The sequence below is a fragment of the Heptranchias perlo genome, chromosome 4, assembly GCF_035084215.1.
Source record: "Heptranchias perlo isolate sHepPer1 chromosome 4, sHepPer1.hap1, whole genome shotgun sequence".
Taxonomy (NCBI): Eukaryota; Metazoa; Chordata; class Chondrichthyes; order Hexanchiformes; family Hexanchidae; genus Heptranchias; species Heptranchias perlo.
Window position 1 is genome coordinate 129,764,840 of NC_090328.1, and position 23,496 is coordinate 129,788,335.

General features: G+C 45.7%; 1 long non-coding RNA gene across 4 annotated transcripts in view; it reads right to left on the reverse strand.

The window, feature by feature from the left end:
- Positions 1–23,496, reverse strand: part of LOC137320611 (uncharacterized) — a 230,275-nt gene that overhangs the window by 191,644 nt on the left and 15,135 nt on the right. For 3 of the 4 annotated variants that reach the window (XR_010962604.1, XR_010962603.1, XR_010962602.1), the window contains exons 2-3: positions 14,018–14,079; positions 13,215–13,355 (exon numbers count right to left, since the gene is read on the reverse strand). This is a non-coding gene — a long non-coding RNA (uncharacterized lncRNA). Of the gene's footprint in view, positions 1–3,443; positions 3,522–13,214; positions 13,356–14,017; positions 14,080–23,496 lie in introns of all 4 variants that reach the window. The other variant, XR_010962605.1, reaches the window with a different exon arrangement.

The following is a 23,496-nucleotide window of genomic DNA, read 5'->3' on the forward strand; positions in this document are numbered from 1 at the left end:
GAGGCAGGAGATCAGGAAACACCACAAAAATTCAGGGCCGATGTCTTTGTTCTTGATTTTTCAACTCTTTAAACACTAACCTCCACAGGTTCTAGGAGTGGAAAATGCGATTCTGTTTTTGAATGACTACTTTGGGTGGATCTTGATGCAGTTAGGACAGTTTTAGCCATTTTTGATTGAACAGTCCCATTCTGCTACAAGGGCAAATGTGGATCAACAATTGCAACATAACAAGGACATATATCAACTGTACTAATGGCTGGAGTGAGACCAATTTACTGATTTAGTTCATCCAAATCTAGTTTATTCACTAATTTTTAGACTTTATTTTTCAAGGCAAAATGGAGATTATTCTCAGGATATCAACCAATTTCAAAATTCAGTGATATCCACTGTGTACTTGAGGAATTAAAGTCAAAACCAAGTGTCTATTTCACAAGATCAGACACCATGAATCTTTCGATGCCTAAGGCCTTTATTCTTCATGGAATCTGTAATAACAGCTATGAAGCCCAGATTCATTATTAACAGGAACATCAAAGAACATGACATGGAATTCAAATGCTTCTTCTTTATGCTTTGACATGAAATGATAAGGCTTCTGGTGCCGCAGAATCATTCTCATTTACACTACAGAGCAGACTCCTGAATGCAGTCTGCAACAGAGAAACAACATTGCATATGCAAGTTTGATAGATGTTACTTTTATACTATGAATCTTCCTGCCAGCCAGCCTTAGCAAATCCAACTCTGCAGTTGCCACCTGCTGGCTATCAGAGACTAGGATAAACCAGAAAACTTGGCCCCACAAAGCATTATATAAAGTCACAATTACAACTTTAACTTTCGTAGTAGGGTCCATACCCTCGCCACCAATTCCATCCCCCTCCCCAGCTACTGTCACAGGACCAGACTTGGCTTCCAATTCGATCCCAAGCTGATCTTTTGACCCCATATCCTCCTCATCACAGAGACTGCCTATTTCCACCTCCGTAACATTGCCCGCCTCTTCCCCTACTTCAGCCCATATGCTGCTAAAACCGTCATCCATGCCTTTGTCACCTCCCGACTCAACTGTTCCAATGCTGTCCTGGTCGGCATCCCATCCTCCAACCTCTGTAAACTTCAACTCATCCAAAACTTTGCTGCCCCATCTTATCCTGCACTAAGTTCTGCTCACCATCACCCTTGTCTTTGCTGACCTACATTGGCTCCCTAAGGACTGCAATTTTGAATTGTGTTTAAATCTCTTCATGGCCTCACCCTTCCCTATCTCTGTAAGCTCCTCCAGCTATCCAGAACTCTGTGTTCCTCTGACTCTGACCTCTTGTTCATCCTTCCCTCCATTGCTCCACCAGTGGTGGCTGTGCCTTCAACCATCTAGGGCCCACGCTCTAGAATTGCCTCCCTAAACCCTTCTGACTCTCCACCACCCTTTCCTCCTTTAAGGCCCTCCTTAAAACCCGTCTCTTTGACCAAGTTTTGGACATCTCCTTCTTTGGCTCAGCTTCCATTTTTGTTTGATAACGCCTCTGTGAAGCGCCTTGGGATGTTTCTCTACATAAAAGGCGCTATATAAATGCAAGTTGTTGTTGTAATATAAAGTGAGCAAGAAAATTGCCATTGTCTGAAGTCAAATACACAACTGCACTGCAGCAACTCGCCAAGGCTTCTTCGACAGCACCTCCCAAACCCACGACCTCTACCACCTAGAAGGACAAGGGCAGCAGGCGCATGGGAACAACACCACCTGCACGTTCCCCTCCAAGTCACACACCATCCCGACTTGGAAATATATCGCCGTTCCTTCATTGTCGCTGGGTCAAAATCCTGGAACTCCCTTCCTAACAGCACTGTGGGAGAACCGTCACCACACGGACTGCAGCGGTTCAAGAAGGCGGCTCACCACCACCTTCTCGAGGGCAATTAGGGATGGGCAATAAATGCCGGCCTTGCCAGCGACGCCCACATCCCGTGAACGAATAAAAAAAAACTAACCGGGGAGTAAGATTGCATGCAAATCATTCGGTAAAAGTAGTGCTGGGCAAGAGCAAACTTCAAGTCAAATTCAGGCATGAATTAAATGCTGTTCCTGTTTTTCAATCTGTATAGTTGTCCTGCTGTTACTGAACACGAGAGAACAGAATGTGCCTTCAGCCGTCTAGGCCCTAAGCTCTGTATTTCCCTCTCCAAACCTCTTCACCCCTCTCTGCTCCTTTAAGACGCTCCTTAAAACCTACCCTTTTGACCAAGCTTTTAGTCACCTGTTCTAATATCACCTTCTTCGGCTCTGTGTCAATTTTTGTCTGATTACCCTCCTGTGAAGTGCTTCCATGCATTTCCATACGTTAAAAGTGCTGTAAAAATATAAGTTATTCTTGTTGTTTACTTACAACATTGTGCCTTCTAGTTTGTTTAAAGTGCTGTTAACAGAGCAGCCATTGTTTACAGACAGATACAGTAAACAGCTGGTTTACATTCTGTGCTCACCAGAACTTAAAAAATGTTAGACTAAATGGCTCAGATTTTGCTGCCAAAATGATGGCGAGTTTAATGGCGCTCGCTGTCATGAATGTATAAATCGTCCAGCAACGATGTGGTGAGGAAGAGATACCCCGTGAATTGCGAATCGCCACACAAGTTGCTGGACGATTTGCGCCGCTCCACCATTAGCCTCGTGAAATTGGCAGCTCGCCCTCAACCTCCCCGTGAGTTTCATGAAATTGCTGCATTTGTGCACTAATTGCCCTTTAAACTCACCGCAGAAAGTTAGGGCTGGCACTTAACAGCCTAAGTACCTTTTTAATGAGGAGGTTTATGTTCCTACGATGCCATTCAATAGTCTCCATCCCAGAAAGGGAACCATTTAAATTGTGGAGTCTTATTCCTACAGTTAGTAAATTGTTAGAGATTTTTTAAATTTTAAATTTTAAATTTAAGAATGTGTTCCTTACTTTTCCTTTCTGTTTCTTTTTTCTCTCTCTCTCTTGATCCAATATTTTTTGCCCCCTCCTTATTTCTCTTTCTGTACCTGATTTGACTCTAATTCACCCTCTTTCCTCTCTGCCGTTCCTGTTTCTTTCTCAAATCTCATTGGTTAAAGAGATAGACTGTTGGTCTCGCCGTTCACTAAGGTCCCAGATTCCCTGTTATCAGCTCGCACTTCCAGCAAGTTATAGGGCAAACATTTCTCGAGCTGAACGGTGAGGGATAAAGCCTAACTGACGGGGCACGCTGTGAGATGCCCTGCTTCGGCAAAATGTGGCTCAAACATTAAACAAGAACATTAGTTTTAAACATTCATTTTAATGCCAAGGCTCAAGGATGAAATAGTTATAAGCATTTAAAGTGCTGGTGGCAGTAATCAGAGAAACCATTCAGATCCTGGACTTCCAGGTTAATACAAAATACTACAGATGAATCTGAATCAAAAAAAATCTTACATTTATATACCTTCCATGACCTCGGGACATCCTAAAGTGCTTTCCAGCCAATGAAGTACTTTTGAAGTGTAGTCACTGCTGTAATGTGGGGAAATGTGGCAGTTAATTTGTGCATTGCATGATCCTGCCAACAGCAATGAGATAAATGACCAGATAATCTGTTTCTTTTTAACGTTGTTGATTGTGGGGTAAATATTGGCCGGGACATGGGGCAAACTTCCCTGCTCTTCGAATAGTACTGTGGGATCATTCACATCCACCTGAGAGGGCAGACGGGGACTCGGTTTAATTTCTCATCTAAGAGACAGCACCTCCGACTGTACAGCCTGGATTATGCACGCAGGTATCTGGAATGGGACTTGAACCCACAGCCTTCTGACTCATAGGGGAAGGGTAATACCACTGAACCAAGTCTGACAAAAACTTTTTACTTTGAATAAATCAACTCTGACTGTTAAGGGAACACTTCTTTTGTGGCTGCTCACCTGTTGTCTAATTTAAGAACCAGGTTTCCTGAGGCATAAACTACTGTCACCTGCTGTTCAGAGATTATCACCTCATTAATGCACAATGATGAACAATGAGCCTGTGTGATCGCTACACAGAACTTCTGTGATTTTAGGTGATAATAGATGACGAGGTAAATTTGGCAATAGACTGGTTTATAGTACATTAGTCACCCACTAGTGACACCATATAAACAAACTTTAAATTCTCCTTTTTTGAACTCTGGATCTTTTATCTTTTACATGGCTGCCAGAATGCAGCTATAAACCAAGAAGAGGCTAATGCCAATTGGCATGCAGGCATCTTGCTCTCAGCTGTCAGATCTTTCATCCTACCTAGATCAATGAGACATGACTGGGGAGTAGGAACACAGTAACTTACACGCACCATATCAACTTGCAAAAACCAGACCACAGGAAAATCTATAACCGTAAACCTCATCTAGCTGAATTTTGGATATACTTATTTTGCTTGAATCATAGGCCTAAATTTTAACAATGAGGCTGGATGTCAGCGGGGGGCAGGGGTCAATGAGCAGGTGGGAAACCCGGAAATTTTTTTAGTGCCTGTTCCCGAGCGATCGTGACTCAATTGAAGCCACTTAATTGAACTTCCGGGTTTCGCGTCCTCAAGCTGCGCAGCGGACGTACTGCACACCCGCATGACGCAATTTAAAGCCCACTATTTAAAGGGCCAATGCAACGGTGCATTTTGAAGGAGAAAGGAGTAAGAAGCAGAATAGAATGTCATAGAGGAAAGGTAGCACCCAGGTTCTCGGACACCACCCTGGAGATACTACTGGCTGCTGTGAGAAGCAGGAGAGAGGTGTTATACCCACCTAACAGGAGAAAGAAACTTGGTTCTGCCACGTGGCTGTAGGTGACAGAACAGGTCAGCAGCAGGAGCACGGTGCTCCGGTCGTGGCTGCAGTGCAGGAAGCGATTTAATGACCTAACCAGGTCAGGAAAAGTGCATAGTTACTGATTCACCTGCATTCTGCGGTGAACATTAGCCCCCTCGCGCTGCCCTGCGAAGCCTACTCCATCACATCACTCCTCACACCCACTTAAGTCTCAGTGTCAAGTTACCTTCACTTTCTGTGCACTTCTTCACCACCCCCCCCTCCCACCGCATTTGTGCACCCACCTCTCCCATTCACCCCAATCCTGATGCAATGTGATCAATCTGTCTGATACTCACTCTCTGATGCATCTCACTTATTGTCAGCCTGACCCAGAACAATGCATCCATCTGGTGGCCCCATCACCCTCACTCACTCACACAGCTGTACTTTCTCCCCTTGTAGGAGAAGAGAGCGCAAAATGCAAGGGAGAGGAGTCGGTCTGGAGTTGGGGGGGGGGGTCTCCGCAGATCATGGCTCTTAGAGGCGAAGGAGGAGGCTTTGAAAATCAGCCATCGGGTGGAGTGCCTGGCCATCACGGATGCTGAGACTGGCACCCCACAAACATCTGGTGACAAAACTTGAACATCCCTCACACACACTATGAATTGATGTTATCAATGATTGACCTGTTGCACACCTCAGAATGCTCATCGCAACATTACTTCTGAGGTGAATCTTAATATTGCTGCATGTTCTCTTTCAGGGCCGCCAAGGAGTGTAGACGTGGACGAGAACGATTCCTCAGAGGACCTCCCTGCCTCTGAGGACGCACCATCACATTTTAGTGAGCCATGCATCAGCGCAGATACTCAAACCTCGGAGGGTCCTAATAGGTTGTCGCCAGTTGAGTCACCACACACAAGCGAGCACGAGCAGACACTGGTGGCAGGGGCAGCTGTGGAGAGTCCGCGTCAGTGGGCGCACTGCTCTCCAAGCTCTGCTCAGCTTGGCACAGATGCAGAACCCCAGGGGCCATCCTTGAAAAGGAGAATAATAGGGATAGAGATGCGCCTTTGCGGCGTACTGGAAGACTTGCCAAACTCAGTCTCCACATTGACGCAGAGGATGGAGGAGTCCACCTCCAGCATTAGTGGACTGGTGGCACAGTTAAGTGCGGGAATGTCTGCAATGGAAGGAATGGCAGCCTCTATTGCGCTTCATGCACAGCTCACAAATGAGTCCATTCAGGCCCTGGCAACGGCCGTGCGGACTCAGGGTGAACAACATTCTGCCGCCTTAAACAGACAGACAGAAACATTAGCACAGGCCTTACAAAGCATCACACATGTCCTCCAAACTGTTGTCCAGCAGGGTGGTAGGAGTGATGTGGCCCTGGCCCAGGAGAGGGATGATGGCGAAAGGGGACATGGAAGTGGGGACGCCACTCAAAGCGCTCCCACGGTGCCCCCCCTCAACCGATACCCACAATGCTGCCTTCTCTCCAGATGGCTGAGTCTGCCCCTGCATAGAAAGCATCTAAGCAGTCCAGGCATAACTCTGAGCAACCTGCCACTACCTCTGCTGCAGCCGTAGGAGATGCACCATGTAGAAGCGACAGGAAGAGGAAGTCTAAGGTTTTATAATCACGAAGGGTATGCACAAGGGTGACTGACAGAATGTCATGCTTTTCATTTATACTTGGTTTTGGTTAAATGCGCATTAAATGTTATGATTCTCACCACCACTGCCACGTCTTGCCCATTATTGAGTCTTTCTTGTGAAAACGCCCTTTCATGTGCTTCATCACGAATAGCGAGACTTGATGCCACCCATTGGGTGTGTTTACAATGGGTGTATGGGTTGTAGGACTGTTTTGTGCAACCTGGGGTGGAGGTGGTGGTGGTCGTCGTTCCAGGTGATCTGAGTACTTGACTATAGTCACTTTGCAGATCTCCCGGTGAGAATCTATCAAATATGAATAACTCCCTGGCACCAAAACATTGATTGTCCCATGGAAATTGGGGAAATGAAAAAGGGGAAGGAGCAAGCTGTTTTTATTTTCCAAATGATTTGTTCATTACAAACGAATTGCATCTAACTCTCAAGCATGAGGCTGCCATGGAGAAAGATCACTTAAGAGTATTGTTCATCTGGTCCCAATTCCAAAACGAACTTCAACATGGTTGAGTTCAACATAAAGAAAACAACTTTTGGAGGTGAAATAATTTACAGAGATAATGGCCCCGATATTTGTGGGGAGGCAGGGAGGGAGCGCGGTAGCGGAGGTGGGGGGACTCGGAAGTCCAGGGAACGTGGAAGTCCTGCTGAATTTAACGATAGGACCTCAATATAATTTTTTTAATTCCATTTCCCGCCCAGGCTGGCCAGCTGCTGGGTGAGAAAGCCAGCGGTAAGAGGCTGCAGCCGGGGATCAGTTGGTGGGGGGTGAGGGGAGGAGAGCCCGGCAATCAGGAGAATGGGAGGGCGAGATAGTGGGTCGCGATCCGGGGTTGGAGGGGCGGTGGGGAGGGGTCAGCCAATCGTGGAACAGGCTGGAGGTCGAGGGTTGGAAGGGGTTCAGCAGATCGCAGAGCAGGCTGGAGATCAAGTGTTGGGGGGGGGGGGGGGGTTGCTGATTGCGGGGCAGGCCGGAGATTGAGGGTTGGGGGAGATGCCGATCGCGGGGCAGGCCGGAGATCGAGGGTTGTGGGGGTCGCCGATCACGGGGCAGGCCGGAGATCGAGGGTTGGGGGAGGTGCTGATCGCGGGGCAGGCCGGAGATCGAGGGTTGGGGGGGTCGCCGATCATGGGGTAGGCCGGAGATCGAGGGTTGGTGGGGAGTTGCCGATCGCGGGGCAGGCTGGAGATCGAGGGTTGGGGGAGTGGGTCGCCGATCACGGGGGAGGCTGGAGATCGAGGGTTGGGGGGGGGGGTCGCTGATCACGGGGGAGGCTGGAGATCGAGGGTTGGGGGGGGGGTCGCTGATCACGGGGGAGGCTGGAGATCGAGGGTTGGGGGGGGTCGCTGATCACGGGGGAGGCTGGAGATCGAGGGTTGGGGGGGGGGTCGCCGATCATGGGGCAGGCTGGAGATCGAGGGTTGGGGGGGGGTCGCCGATCATGGGGCAGGCTGGAGATCGAGGGTTGGGGGGGGGTCGCCGATCATGGGGCAGGCTGGAGATCGAGGGTTGGGGGAGGTGCCGATCGCGGGGCAGGCCGGAGATCGAGGGTTGGGGGAGGTGCCGATCACGGGGCAGGCTGGAGATCGAGGGTTGGTGGGGAGTTGCCGATCGCCGGGCAGGCTGGAGATCGAGGGTTGGGGGAGGTGCCGATCACAGGGCAGGCTGGAGATCGAGGGTTGGGGGAGGTGCCGATCACGGGGCAGGCCGGAGATCGAGGGTTGGGGGAGGTGCCGATCGCGGGGCAGGCCGGAGATCGAGGGTTGGGGGAGGTGCCGATCACGGGGCAGGCTGGAGATCGAGGGTTGGTGGGGAGTTGCCGATCGCGGGGCAGGCAGGAGATCGAGGGTTGGGGGGGGGGAGTTGCCGATCACGGGGGAGGCTGGAGATCGAGGGTTGGGGGAGGTGCCGATCGCGGGGCAGGCCGGAGATCGAGGGTTGGGGGGGAGTTGCCGATCGCGGGGCAGGCTGGAGATCGAGGGTTGGGGGGGGGGAGTTGCCGATCACGGGGGAGGCTGGAGATCGAGGGTTGGGGGAGGTGCCGATCGCGGGGCAGGCTGGAGATCGAAGGTTGGGGGAGGTGCCGATCGCGGGGCAGGTTGGAGATCGAGGGTTGGGGGAGGGGGTTGCCCATCGCGGGGCAGGCCGGAGATCGAGGGTTGGGGGAGGTGCCGATCACGGGGCAGGCCGGAGATCGAGGGTTATAGAATCATAGAATCATAGAATCATAGAAGTTACAACATGGAAACAGGCCCTTCGGCCCAACATGTCCATGTCGCCCAGTTTATACCACTAAGCTAGTCCCAATTGCCTGCACTTGGCCCATATCCCTCGATACCCATCTTCCCCATGTAACTGTCCAAATGCTTTTTAAAAGACAAAATTGTACCCGCCTCTACTACTGCCTCTGGCAGCTCGTTCCAGACACTCACCACCCTTTGAGTGAAAAAATTGCCCCTCTGGATCCTTTTGTATCTCTCCCCTCTCACCTTAAATCTGTGCCCCCTTGTTATAGACTCCCCTACCTTTGGGAAAAGATTTTGACTATCGACCTTATCTATGCCCCTCATTATTTTATAGACTTCTATAAGATCACCCCTTAACCTCCTACTCTCCAGGGAATAAAGTCCCAGTCTGTCTAACCTCTCCCTGTAAGTCAAACCATCAAGTCCCGGTAGCATCCTAGTAAATCTTTTCTGCACTCTTTCTAGTTTAATAATATCCTTTCTATAATAGGGTGACCAGAACTGTACACAGTACTCCAAGTGTGGCCTCACCAATGCCCTGTACAACTTCAACAAGACATCCCAACTCCTGCATTCAATGTTCTGACCAATGAAACCAAGCATGCTGAATGCCTTCTTCACCACCCTATCCACCTGTGACTCCACTTTCAAGGAGCTATGAATCTGTACTCCTAGATCTCTTTGTTCTATAACTCTCCCCAACGCCCTACCATTAACGGAGTAGGTCCTGGCCCGATTCGATCTACCAAAATGCATCACCTCACATTTATCTAAATTAAACTCCATATGCCATTCATCGGCCCACTGGCCCAATTTATCAAGATCCCGTTGCAATCCTAGATAACCTTCTTCACTGTCCACAATGCCACCAATCTTGGTGTCATCTGCAAACTTACTAACCATGCCTCCTAAATTCTCATCCAAATCATTAATATAAATAACAAATAACAGCGGACCCAGCACCGATCCCTGAGGCACACCGCTGGACACAGGCATCCAGTTTGAAAAACAACCCTCGACAACCACCCTCTGTCTTCTGTCGTCAAGCCAATTTTGTATCCAATTGGCTACCTCACCTTGGATCCCATGAGATTTAACCTTATGTAACAACCTACCATGCGGTACCTTGTCAAATGCTTTGCTGAAGTCCATGTAGACCACGTCTACTGCACAGCCCTCATCTATCTTCTTGGTTACCCCTTCAAAAAACTCAATCAAATTCGTGAGACATGATTTTCCTCTCACAAAACCATGCTGACTGTTCCTAATTAGTCCCTGCCTCTCCAAATGCCTATAGATTCTGTCCCTCAGAATACCCTCTAACAACTTACCCACTACAGATGTCAGGCTCACTGGTCTGTAGTTCCCAGGCTTTTCCCTGCCGCCCTTCTTAAACAAAGGCACAACATTTGCTACCCTCCAATCTTCAGGCACCTCACCTGTAGCGGTGGATGATTCAAATATCTCTGCTAGGGGACCCGCAATTTCCTCCCTAACCTCCCATAACGTCCTGGGATACATTTCATCAGGTCCCGGAGATTTATCTACCTTGATGCGCGTTAAGACTTCCAGCACCTCCCTCTCTGTAATATGTACACTCCTCAAGACATCACTATTTATTTCCCCAAGTTCCCTAACATCCATGCCTTTCTCAACCGTAAATACCGATGTGAAATATTCATTCAGGATCTCACCCATCTCTTGTGGTTCCGCACATAGATGACCTTGTTGATCCTTAAGAGGCCCTACTCTCTCCCTTGTTACCCTTTTGCCCTTTATGTATTTGTAGAAGCTCTTTGGATTCACCTTTGCCTGATCTGCCAAAGCAATCTCATATCCCCTTTTTGCCCTCCTGATTTCTCTCTTAACTCTACTCCGGCAATCTCTATACTCTTCAAGGGATCCACTTGATCCCAGCTGCCTATGCATGTCATATGCCTCCTTCTTATTTTTGACTAGTGCCTCAATCTCCCGACTCATCCAAGGTTCCCTACTTCTACCAGCCTTGCCCTTCACTTTATAAGGAATGTGCTTACACTGAACCCTGGTTAACACACTTTTGAAAGCCTCCCACTTACCAGACGTCCCTTTGCCTGCCAACAGACTCTCCCAATCAACTTCTGAAAGTTCCTGTCTAATACCATCAAAATTGGCCTTTCCCCAATTTAGAATTTTAACTTTTGGGCCAGACCTATCCTTCTCCATAGCTATCTTAAAACTAATGGAATTATGATCACTGGTCCCAAAGTGATCCCTCACTAACACTTCTGTCACCTGCCCTTCCTTATTTCCCAAGAGGAGGTCAAGTTTTGCCCCCTCTCTAGTCGGGCCATCCACATACTGAATGAGAAATTCCTCCTGAATACACTCAACAAATTTCTCTCCATCCAAGCCCCTAATGCTATGGCTGTCCCAGTCAATGTTGGGAAAGTTAAAGTCCCCTACTATTACCACCCTATTTTTCTTGCAGCTGTCTGTAATCTCCTTACATATTTGCTCCTCAATTTCCCGTTGACTATTTGGGGGTCTGTAGTACAATCCTATCAAAGTGATCTCTCCCTTCTTATTTTTCAGTTCTACCCATATGGACTCAGTGGGCGAACCCTCGGATATATCCCCTCTCACTACTGCCGTGATGTTCTCCCTAATCAAGAACGCAACTCCCCCTCCTCTCTTACCTCCTGCTCTATCTTTCCTATAGCATCTGTACCCTGGAACATTGAGCTGCCAGTCCTGCCCCTCCCTTAGCCATGTTTCAGTAATAGCTATAACATCCCAGTCCCATGTACCCATCCATGCCCTGAGTTCATCTGCCTTGCCCATCAGACTTCTTGCATTGAAATAAATGCAGTTTAATCTAGTCTTCCCTTGGTCTTTGCCCTGCTTTCTCAGACCATCTGTCCGGTCATGTTCTGTACACTCTCCCTTACTGCCTTTTGTTTCTGTCACCACTTTATTTCCCACTGACTTCCTGCATCGGTTCCCATCCCCCTGCCACATTAGGGGAGGTGCCGATCGCAATAGCGAGGAGAAGCCACGATGGGCGGAAGGTTTGCCTGAGGAGCTGTGGGGAGCACTCCTGCCCCACCTGGCCCACAAGGAGTGCAATAAAAAGCACTCACCTTCTGGAGCCATTCACTCCATTCACTGCCGGGTTTCCTGAGCCCTGGGAAACCCGGCTGGCAACAATTAAATTTAAATCAGGCACCCGACTGGACAATGGCTGCCTCATTTAAATATGCTAATGTGGTGTCCCGCCTCTCCAAGATGGGACACACTCACGTCTCGCAACCCCGCCGCTGTAAAAATGGCAACGGGCACGTATGTGGCGGGTTGGGGTGCATTCCCCGATTTTGAATTTTTAACAAACGACCCTCTCCCACCCGTTGTGGTGGGGAAGGGGGTTAATATCGACCTCAATATATTTGACTTGCTTTCAAAATATAAGTGAAGACCAAACCAAATCCAGAAAATAAAGAAAAGTTCTCAGAAAACTTGCCTTCACGTTTATGACGTGTTCCTGACCAAACCCACGACCTCTACCACCTGGAAGGGCAAGGGCAGCAGGCACATGGGAACAACGCCACCTGCACGTTCCCCTCCAAGTCACACACCATCCCGACTCGGAAATATATCGCCGTTCCTTCATCGTCGCTGGGTCAAAATCCTGGAACTCCCTTCCTCACAGCACTGTGGGAGAACCTTCACCACAAGGACTGCAGCGGTTCAAGAAGGCGGCTCACCACCACCTTCTCAAGGGCAATTAGGGATGGGCAATAAATGCTGGCCTCACGAGCGACGCCCACATCCCATGAACGAATAAAAAAAAACAATAAACAGGGAACACCTACTTCTCTTGAGGTCCAGAGATTTTAAAGTTCTGTACCCTGTACCCTGTTCCCACTCCGTACCAGCCTGCCTGTTATGCTCCAGTCCCTGTTACCCCACCACACCGCCCAGTCTGATCCTGGCAGTGTCACCCTGCTGTACTCTTCTCCACATTCCCACTCCCCCGCTGTCCATTTCTCCTAACTAGCTAACAGGCCAGCCCTTCCTTCCCTCAAGTTCCAGAAATCCTAATTGTAAAATTCTGTACCCTCTTCTCCGTACCTCACCCACCCACCCCTACAACTATGGTCTTCTCCCTACTCGGTATGAGACCATGCCGAACATCACAGCTGATGAGGAGCGAGCTAGCTGAGGTAAGATGGAAGGGGAAATTGGCACATAGGACTGTAATGGGATTTTTTTGTTTGTTTTTTTTACAAAGAGATTGCGACGGTATAGAATAAGTATATCTCATTAAAAAAGAAAGAAACTACTAATAGTTTAAGGTCCTATGGATTAATAAAGAGGCTAGAAAACAATTAAAATTAAAGAAGAGAGCCTATAAGGAATATAAAAATAATGGCCCAGAAATTGCTCCGGGCAGTGAACCAACAGTACTCGCCACTCCATAGATTTATACTAACTCACTAACTTACTGCAGTCTTTACCTCTAATAGGAAGTGGAGAAGAGCCCAGAGTTAGCGCCAGCGAAGCTAGGACCCATGGGAGAAGCGGGAGGATCGCTCTCTCCCCTCGACCGATCAGATGGCAACATTTTTGACAAGCTGGCTGCAAATATTCTCTGCAAGCTGGAACATAAAAACCAGGAAATGAAAGGTACAACACTAAAATCATTTGCAAAAACAGTTATAGACAGCAAAAAAAGTGTAAAAAATAATAGAATTAAATAAAAGAGACAGAAGGGAAAAAGAATTAATTTACATTTTTTAATTTTCAAAAAACAACATTTTTAGTGACTGAAAACTATTAAAATAAGGAGTAATGAGACTTCACATTTTTAAAAGTTAATTTTTAGTTGTTTGGCTGTCATTAAGATTTACCGCACTATTAAAACTTAGTTTAGACCTGGTATAGTTACTTTCCAACTGGGCAGAAGAGCAATTTGGCGCTGGTCTGTTATTTCCACTTATTCCAGCCGGCAATATCCCTCTAATTTGAAGCTGCCATATCACCAGCGAACCAGGAGGAGCAAGTTCCAGATTTCCATGTTTCACTGCGAGTGTGTGAATGCCAGAACTTGCTCCTCGATTTCGCCACTAACAACAGCGAGCCCTTTGAGCTCACCATTATTTTTTAAGGAATTTCTGGGTAAAGAATAATTTAAAAAACTAAAGGCGAAAATGAGAATAGGAGGTATAGTTCATTATTTAGAAGACCAAAGGAAGCTGCAAAGGGATATTACGAACATACTTGTGAACATACAAAAAATGATGGACAGGAAAAGACTTACTGGTTAATCCAGCCTTCCCATGCAGTTGTGCATCAAGTAGTATTGATAAGATGGCGAATGGGCTAAAATGAGGCAAATGGAATTCAATGTCAGTAACTGTGTGGTGATCGATTTTGGTAAAACAAAGCAGTAATTATACTTTTAATGGAAGTAAGCACAGTGCTGTGGAAGAGCAAAGGAATTTGGGGGTCACCGCGCAACAATCGCCAGACAGGAGGGTTCCCTTCCAGTCGGGGAACACTTCAGCAGTCAGGGACATTCAGCCACCGACCTGCGGGTAAGCGTACTCCAAGGTAGCCTTCGAGGCACACGACAACGCAAAATCGTCGAGCAGAAATTGATAGCCAAGTTCCGCACCCATGAGGACAGCCTCAACCGGAATCTTGAGTTCATGTCATGCTACACGTAAGCCCACCAGCGAACAAAAGCTATCTGTTTTTAATATAATGGGTCATTTGCTGGCTTTCTCTGCCTTCCGGATGTTTCTGCCTCTCTCTCTCTCTGTTTTTTTTTCCTGTTTGTTTTTTTTTTGTTGACTGTATATTCGGGGGCTCTGTAGGTAACACCTCTCTGTCTGAACACGGTGATTGCCTTGGCAACGGGCAGTTGCAAAGACGGTCTGTAATCACCATGTATTGTTCTGTGATTTATAAATGTGTAGCCTTCGGGGAGTTCCTGACATTTACCTGAGGAAGGAGGAAGCCTCCGAAAGCTTGTAAATTTCAAATAAAATCGTTGGACTATAACTTGGTGTTGTAAAATTGTTTACAATTGTCAACCCCAGTCCATCACCAGCATCTCCACATCATAGATTGGATAGGTGGATGAAGGAAAAAGGGATAAAGAGGAATAGGGTGGGTAAATGTAATTAGGACTATTTGATCACGTGGAGGGTATGTTCTAACACAGACTAGTTGGGCTGAATGGCCCTTTTCGGTGTTGTAACCTCTGTGTGTTTCTGTGTGTGCACTCCAGATCCCAGAGTACCCACAAGCAACACTAAGCAAGATCAATTATAATGTAGGTAGTGAAATGCCTTGTGTGTATTGCCAGCATACATGGGAAAAACTGAACAGTTTTGTGAGTTTGGTTATCTGAAAACTGGCATTCGGCATGCAGAAACAGTAAGTACACTCATTCACAAAGGTAAATTTTGCATTCTGAGGAGTGTAATCAAGGCATGGCTGCACTCAGAGAGGCCGCAGGATGGCTGGAGTGGGAATTGGAAATATGTCACAGTGCAGTAGGAGGTACTGAGGTTGGGCTTGAATCACATTGCTGGGGTGGTGTAGAGGGAGCTTTACTTCACATCCAAAAAGCAGTTGAGGCTGGGTCAATTAAAAATTTCAAAACTAAGGTTGATAGATTTTTGTTAGGCAAGATTATTAAGGGTTACGGAATGAAGGTGGGTAAATGGAGTTAAGATACAGATCAGCTATGATCTAATTGAATGGCGTAACAGGCTCGAGGGGCTGAATGGCCTACTCCTGATCCTATGTTCCTACATGTGACCGTGCCGTAGTTGACCTGAGAGTGCTTGATGTCCAAATCGGAAATTGGTACCTTTCCCCAGTTCTAACATCCTTCAACTTCATGAATATAAAACCAAACAGTTTTTTTTAAAACCCCAGTGTCAACAGTGGTGTGACATCAGACCTACTGTAATCTCATCTGCTCCATGTGCTCAGTATTGCTGACCAAACTTCAGTATACCAGTCACAGGCCATTACAGAATTGACAGCTATGTACATACAGAACAACGGTAGTGTTACTTAGCTTTCCAAAAATAGGCATTTCATTATGTCCCTGTGTAATGTGACTGAACACAGTGGAGTAAGGTAGCATACAGGTCGTCTGCAAATACAGTAAGGTGATCTTATGGTATCTGTTTACATGACAACTGTCACCACACTTCAAAACGTAATTCATTGTGTGATGTTTTGACTTGAAAGGCACTATGTAAAAGGAAATATTTTATTATTATTTTTGTCGAGAGTGGAACTGAGGCGTACACATTAAAAGAAGAACTAGCTTGCATTTTTATAGTGCTTTTCACAACCTCCGGACGTTCCAAAGAACTTCACAGCCAATGAAGTCCTTTTTGAAGTGTAATCACTGTTATAATGTAGGCAAACGTGGCAGCCAATTTGCACACAGCAAGGTCCCACGAACAGCAATGAGATAAATGGCCAGATCATCTGTTTTAGGGGTGTTGATTGAGGGATAAATGTTGGCCAGGACACCAGGACAACTACACTGCTCTTTGAAAAGTGCCACGGGATCTACCTGAAAGATCAGATGGGGCCTTGGTTGAACATCTCATCCACAAACAGCACCTCTGATAATACAGCACTGAAGTGTCAGCCTAGATCATGTGCCAAATCCTGGCGTGGGTCTTGAAGCCATAACCTTCTGACACAAAGGCGAGAGTGCTGCCACTGATCCAAGGTTGACACTAAATTAGGAAGGTCCCAAGTTCAGTATTGGTCTATGCTGAATTAGTTGATCTCAACCAGGGCAGCAATTGACCTGATGTGATCGGCTGTGCCATCCCTGGGCTAGGGAGAGGGGAAGAAAACAGCCAGGGTATCCACTCCTGATTGCTACCTAGTGTCCCAGAATGTGCATAAGTGGACATTAGGTGAGTGGGGTCAAAAGGGATGGTTGTCTGTTGGCACCAAGGAGGGTTGGCGTTTGAGGTGGTGGGGGTGCGGGGGGAGACCCTTCGTAAGAACATGGGTTGGCATCCTTTTGACCCGTTTTTTCACTTTCGGAGCTAGTGAACCTGTTGCCAGAACCTTCTGTTTGAATTCCAAACTTGTTTTAATCTCAAACCTGATCCCCAGGTTCTCTGTTACCCATCCATTTTCTCGTATTTTCCTTAGGCCTCCCACTACCTTAGCTATTCACGTGTCCTTTGTTTCTTGTCTATTTTATTTAATTCATCTGTATAATACTTGACAGATGGTCGGTTAGAACCATAGGATCATAGAATCGTTACAGCACAGAAGGAGGCCATTCGGCCCATCGAGCCTGTGCCGGCTCTTTGTAAGAGCAATAGAGTTAGTCCCATTCGCCCGCTCTTTACCCGTTCCCCTGGTTATATCATCCAGCAATCACTCCACTGACACTTCCTCTCTGTGTTCATCTGCTTGTTTTAAAAAATATTTTCTTCCTCCCTCTCCTTTCTCTGACCCTATTAAGATGCTTGTCCATCTCTTATCCTTGAGTTGTGAAGAAAGGGATGAACCCGAAATATCGACTGCCTGTTCTTTCCACAGATATTGACCGATTCCCAGCTACTTAATTCATGTGGTTTTGTTCATTAACAGAAATGACCTCCTGAGATCAGAAGATGATTATTTTGTTTTTAATATTCCACCCCGTCCATTAGTTTGTTGATTCCTTTATCTTATGTTCCTCACATGCCACAGACAAATCTCTGTACGAGAGGGTGCACCGGTTCTCTTTTCCAATGCACCTGCATAAGTCACTTTGCAATGAGCCACAAAGAGGTGATAATGGACTGGGGTGACTACCTGTGGGAAAGTTCCTGACCTCCAAATGTTGCCTTCTAATAGCACCCCAGATGGGATTGAGAACTCACCACGTAGGAAATCAGATGAGCAAATCCATAACTTGCTTCTCTATGACACAATACATTGGTACGCTAGCAGACTTTACTCCCAGGCCTCCAACCTAGGACCCATTCAAAGCATAGTGATGATTTTAACCCTGAACACCCAGCAAAAACCGAGCGGGCAGGCATTTAAAATCGCACGGGAGTCTTAACCGCTGACGGCCCACTCTCTTCCCACAGTCTTCCACTGTAGCTTGCTCCTCTGACCAGGAGAGGGGGACACCCACTGGAAACTGGCGGGGTTCTTCTTTAAATATGCAGATTGGGCTCTGATAACATCATCGGAAACCGACTGCTATTTTAACCAGTGGCCTGAGCGGGGAAGTTGTTGTGGCTTTCCTGCCTGGTCAACCTAGCGAGAAGAAGAGTTTGGGTCAGAAGAGGCCCAAACAGGTAAGCGTTTAAAACTATTTTTGACTTTCTTTGTGGGGCCAAGAGGAGCAAGAGTTAGCTGAGTGCCAGAGACTGTTCCTTCAGTCCCCAGTGGCAGAACTCCTGCCACCCGGCATTCTGCAACCACCCATCGGCCACATCCTGCCAGTTTCGGGCAGGCAACTGACCGGGAGCATACAGATGAGGCCAAAGAGTTAAAAATTGGCCAAGCCTCGCGCTGCCGAGGCCAGGATGGTCTGCTGCCCTCCTCAGCCCCCTACCCACCCGATTCCCGCACCAAGTTAAAATTGGAGTTCATGTGTGCATAACTGATCCATCTAACCAACTACAGAAAAACTCCTAATTCAAGGTACTAATTGTACTCTATGTTAAGAAGACTTGGCATCAGTCCTGATCTTTTACCAATTTATACCTATGTCTTTTTGTCCTGCAGTCAGCATTTAACTTGAATAAGTACACAAGAAAGACTTGCATGTCACATCTCTCAGAAGTGTCTCAAAGCATTTCACATATGGTGAATTACTTTGAAATTTGTGATTTTTATGTAAGCAAATGCAGCAACCATTTTGTACACAAGATCCCACATACAGCAATGCAGTGGATGTGACCAGTTAATCTGTTTTTGATGGTGTTGTGTGAGGGAGGGATGTTGGCCAATGTGCCAGGAGATCTCTGGGATGCCAGGAGAATAGTACTTTGCAATCTTTAATGCCCATCTGAGCCACTAAAATAGACAAATGAGGACTTGGTTTAACTTTTTGCACTAGGCTCAAACCCACAACATCTGACTCAAAGATAACAGTCTTCCGGTTGAATAAAGCTGATACTCAACAAATCAATCTATCTTATCTATCTCTGATCACAACAAGTTAGAGGCAACACTGTTTTATGCTATGTAACTTATAATATATTATCAGGGCCACTGACTTATAGTGATTGAATAAGTGAAACTGCTTTTTTATTACAAAGTATTATGGGAGTATTGGGGATGTTTTGGGTTCAAATTCACAAGATTAGAAAATAATTATGGCTAAGGCTGGCCATTCGGCCCATCTTAATTCATCCATCTAGAAGCACTTTACAGTTCCATTGCTCTATCCAGGAGTCTGTTCCATGTGTCAAGTTCACCTTGTGTGAAGAAGAATCCCCTGGTATCAGACCTAAATTTATCATTTACTGGTTTGAACTTGTGTCCCATTTTGCAATTCTCACAATTTATTCTGGATTTACCTTTTGCGTACCTATAACTATCTTGTGTGCCTCTATAACACCACCTCTCAGACATTTCCTTTCCAGGCTTTTAAAAAAAAATCACAAGTTTCTCCAGTATTTCCTCGTTACTCTAACCTTTAACACCAGGGATCAGCCTTGTGGTTCTTCTCTGCACTGCCTCCAGCACTCAAAAATTTGCCTTGTAGATTAGCAGCCAGAACTGGAGACAGCACTCAAGGCATGGTCTGGGCAGAGCACCGTACTTCCTCTGACTTGTATTTGGCTATGTAGTTCAACATTCTATTGGCTTTGTTGATTGCTGCTTTGCATAGATTGTATTATGTGATTGTGTCTACGTTTACATGAAACTTGTAAATCAGTGAACCTTATATGTTTGTTTAATAACATACTGATTTTTTTTAAAGGTAAGGGCTGGATACACAGAGTGTTTCTGGTTCTGATTTGCTCTGCCCCTTGCACTCTCATTGGCTGGCTTGAGCTCCAGCTGAATAGCAGCAGTTTGAAGTACTTCTGACTTTAGTTTGCTGGTGCATCTGCGAATGCGGTACTGGGACTGTGGTAATTCGCTGCATTGATCTGCATTTTGTTTCCATGGAAACCACAAGCTGCTCGTCAGGAGCACACTGTGGCTAACATCGTAGCGATCGAGGAAGAGGTGGAATGAATTGAACCAGCAGCTGCTCTTCAGGCCACTTAATGTAAGGCTACAGTGGGCCAAATGGAATCACCAAACAGGCCACATTCGGCCCACGTATCATGGTTTGGGCACCAGTGCACTAGAATCAAAAGAAGACACTAAGGCACATTTTATAAAAGAAGGGAGCCTTCACATTGTATAAATGATCCTTTGATTGACAACCATTATGGGCCTCCAATTCAATTTAGCAGCCCTTTCGTATGTGTTACTTTTGACAAGTCAGTGAGACTTGGAAAGAGGAACTGAAACCTATATTTGTTTTGCAAGTCAAAACTTCTTCGTGTTCTGATTGTAAACCTCCAAGACCTGTGTGGAAGAGTCTGAATTAAATGAATCGCCACATTCATAGAAAACCTAGGGTTTAGGTTAGATTCCATGCCTGGCCTAATGCTTACAGCGCTCTCTGCGTAAGCTCTTTTCAATGGAACATGTCTTGGTCACTGACACAATGCTAACTAAAGCTGTTTTGTACAATTAAGCAATCAACTTACAGCATACTTTTTCTTAGGGCATCTCCAAGATGGGGACTGAATGATGGAACAACTGCTGTTTAAGGTTTAAAAAGTCATCCCCCTAATTGAAACAGAGTGGTGTAGTGTGATGTACTTTCATCCAGCTGAGCCATGTTTTCATTTACAGTTCTATACTGTTAATAGGACTATGACTCAGAGCAGAAGCCCCAGTTAAACCAGTTTTACCGTTAGTGTGGATTTAACTCTACTGCGAAGCATCCTTTGATGAAAACTCCAAAAATAATTGACCAGAGATTCGCAGCCTCTTTTGGAAGTAATGGGCTGGATTTTGCCCTGAAAATATCAGCGAGGCTAACATAAGAACATAAGAAATAGGAGTAGGAGTAGGCCATACGGCCCCTCGAGCCTGCTCTGCCTTTAATAAGATCGTAGCTGATCTTCGACCTCAAATCCACTTTCCTGCCCGATCCCCATATCCCTTGATTCCCCTAGAGTCCAAAAATCTATCGATCTCAATCTTGAATATACTCAATGACCCAGCATCCACAGCCCTCTGGGGTAGAGAATCCCAAAGATTCACAACCCTCTGAGTGAAGATTTTCTTCCTCATCTCAGTATTAAATGGCCGATCCATTATCCTGAGACTATGCCCCCTAGTTCTAGACTCTCCAGCCAGGGGAAACAACCTCTCAGCATCTACCCTGTAAGGCCCTCTCAGAATCTTGTATGTCTCAATGAGATCATCTCTCATTCTTCTAAACTCCAGAGTGTATAGTCCCATTCTCTCCTCATAGGACAACCGTCTCAGCCAAGGAATCAATACAGTAAAACTTTGTTGCACTACCTCTAAGGCAAGTACATCCTTCCTTAGATAAGGAGACTAAAACTGTACACAGTACTCCAGATGAGGTCTCACCAAAGCCCTCTACAATTATAGCAAGACTTCCTTACTCTTTTACTCCAACCCCCTTGCAATAAAGTCCAACATGCCATTTGCCTTCGTAATTGCTTGCTGAACCTGCTTGCTAATTTTTTGTCTTTCTTGTACAAGGACACCCGAATCTCTCTGAACACCAACATTTAATAGTTTCTCACCATTTAAAAAATATTCTGTTTTTCTATTCTTCCTACCAAAGTGAATAACCTCACATTTCCCCACATTATACTCCATCTGCCACCTTCTTGCCCACTCACTTAACCTGTCTATATCCCTTTGCAGAGTCTTTGTGTCCTCCTGTCTCACCACTATCCTTATGTCCTCCCCACAGCTTACTTTCCCACCTAGCTTTGTATCATCAGCAAACATGGATACACTCGGTCCCTTCATCCAAGTCATTGATATAGATTGTAAATAGCTGAGGCCCAAGCACCAATCCTTGCGGCATTCCACTAGTTACAGCCTGCTAACCTGAAAATGACCCGTTTATCCCCGCTCTCTGCTTTTTATGTTAACCAATCCTCTAGCCATGCTAATATGTTACCCCCAACCCCATGAGCCCTTATCTAGCGTAACAACCTTTCATGTGGTACCTTATCGAATGCCTTTTGAAAATCCAAATATACTACATCCACTGGTTCCTCTTTATCTACCCTGCTAGTTACATCCTCAAAAAACTCTAATAAATTTGTCAAACACGATTTCACTTTCATAAAATCATGTTGACTCTGCCTAATCATATTATGATTTTCTAAGTGCCCAGTTACCACTTCCTTATTAATGGATTCCAGCATTTTCCCGACCACTGATGTCAGGCGAACTGGCCTGTAGTTCCCTGTTTTCTCTCTCCCTCCTTTCTTGAATAGCGGGGTTACATTACATTTGCTGCATCCACTATCTCTGCAGCCACCTCTTTTAGAACTGTAGGATGTAGGCCATCAGATCCAGGGGATTTATTGGCTTTTAGTCCCATTAGTTTCACTAGTACTTTTTGTTTACTAATATTAATTACTTTAAGTTCCTCACTCTCATCAACCCCTTGGTTCCCCACTATTTCTCCTATGCTTTTGTGTCTTCCACTGTGAAGATAGATACAAAATATTTGTTTAATATCTCTGCCATTTCCTTATTCCCCATTATAATTTCTCCTGTCTCAGACTGTAAGGGACCAATGTTTACTTTTGCTACTCTCTTCCTTTTTACATACTTGTAGAAACTCTTACAATCCGTTTTTATATTGCTTGCTAGTTTACTTTCATATTCTATTTTTTCCCTTTTTATCCATTTTTTGGTCATCCTTTGCTGGTTCCTAAAACTCTCCCAATCCTAAGACTTATGAATCTTCTTCGCAATATTATAGGCCTCTTCTTTTAATCTAATACTATCCTTAACTTCTCTAGTTAGCCATGGATGAATCACTTTTCTTGAGGAGTTTTTATTTCTCAATGGAATGTATATTCGTTGAAAATATTGCAATATTTCTTTATATGTTTTCCATTGCTTATCTACCGTCTTACCTTTTAATCGAATTTCCCAATCTACCTTAGCCAACTTGCACCTCATACCTATGTAATTGGCTTTATTTAAGGTTAAGAAGCTAATTTCAGACTTAAGTACGTCACTTTCAAACTCAATATGAATTCTATTATATTATGATCACTCTTCCCCAGAGGATCCCTTACTATGAGATTACTAATTAACCCTGTCTCATTACACAATATAAGATCTAAAATAGCCTGTACCCTGGTTGGTTCAACGATGTATTATTCTAGGAATCTGTCTCAAATGCATTCCATGAACTCGTCCTACAGACTGCCTTTGCCAATTTGATTTGTCCAGTCTATATGAAGATTAAAGTCCCCCATGATTATTGCATTGCCTTTGTTACAAGCTCCTATTATTCCTTGATTAATACTCTGTCCAACGGTATAGCTACTGTTCGGGGGCCTATAAACTACTCCCACCAATGTTATCTGCCCCTTGTTATTTCTTATTTCCATACTGATTCTACTTCCTTATCCTCCGAGTCAAGATCCTTTCTCACTACTGTCCTTATGTTATCCTTTATTATCAGGGCTACACCCCCACTCCTTTTCCATTCTGCTT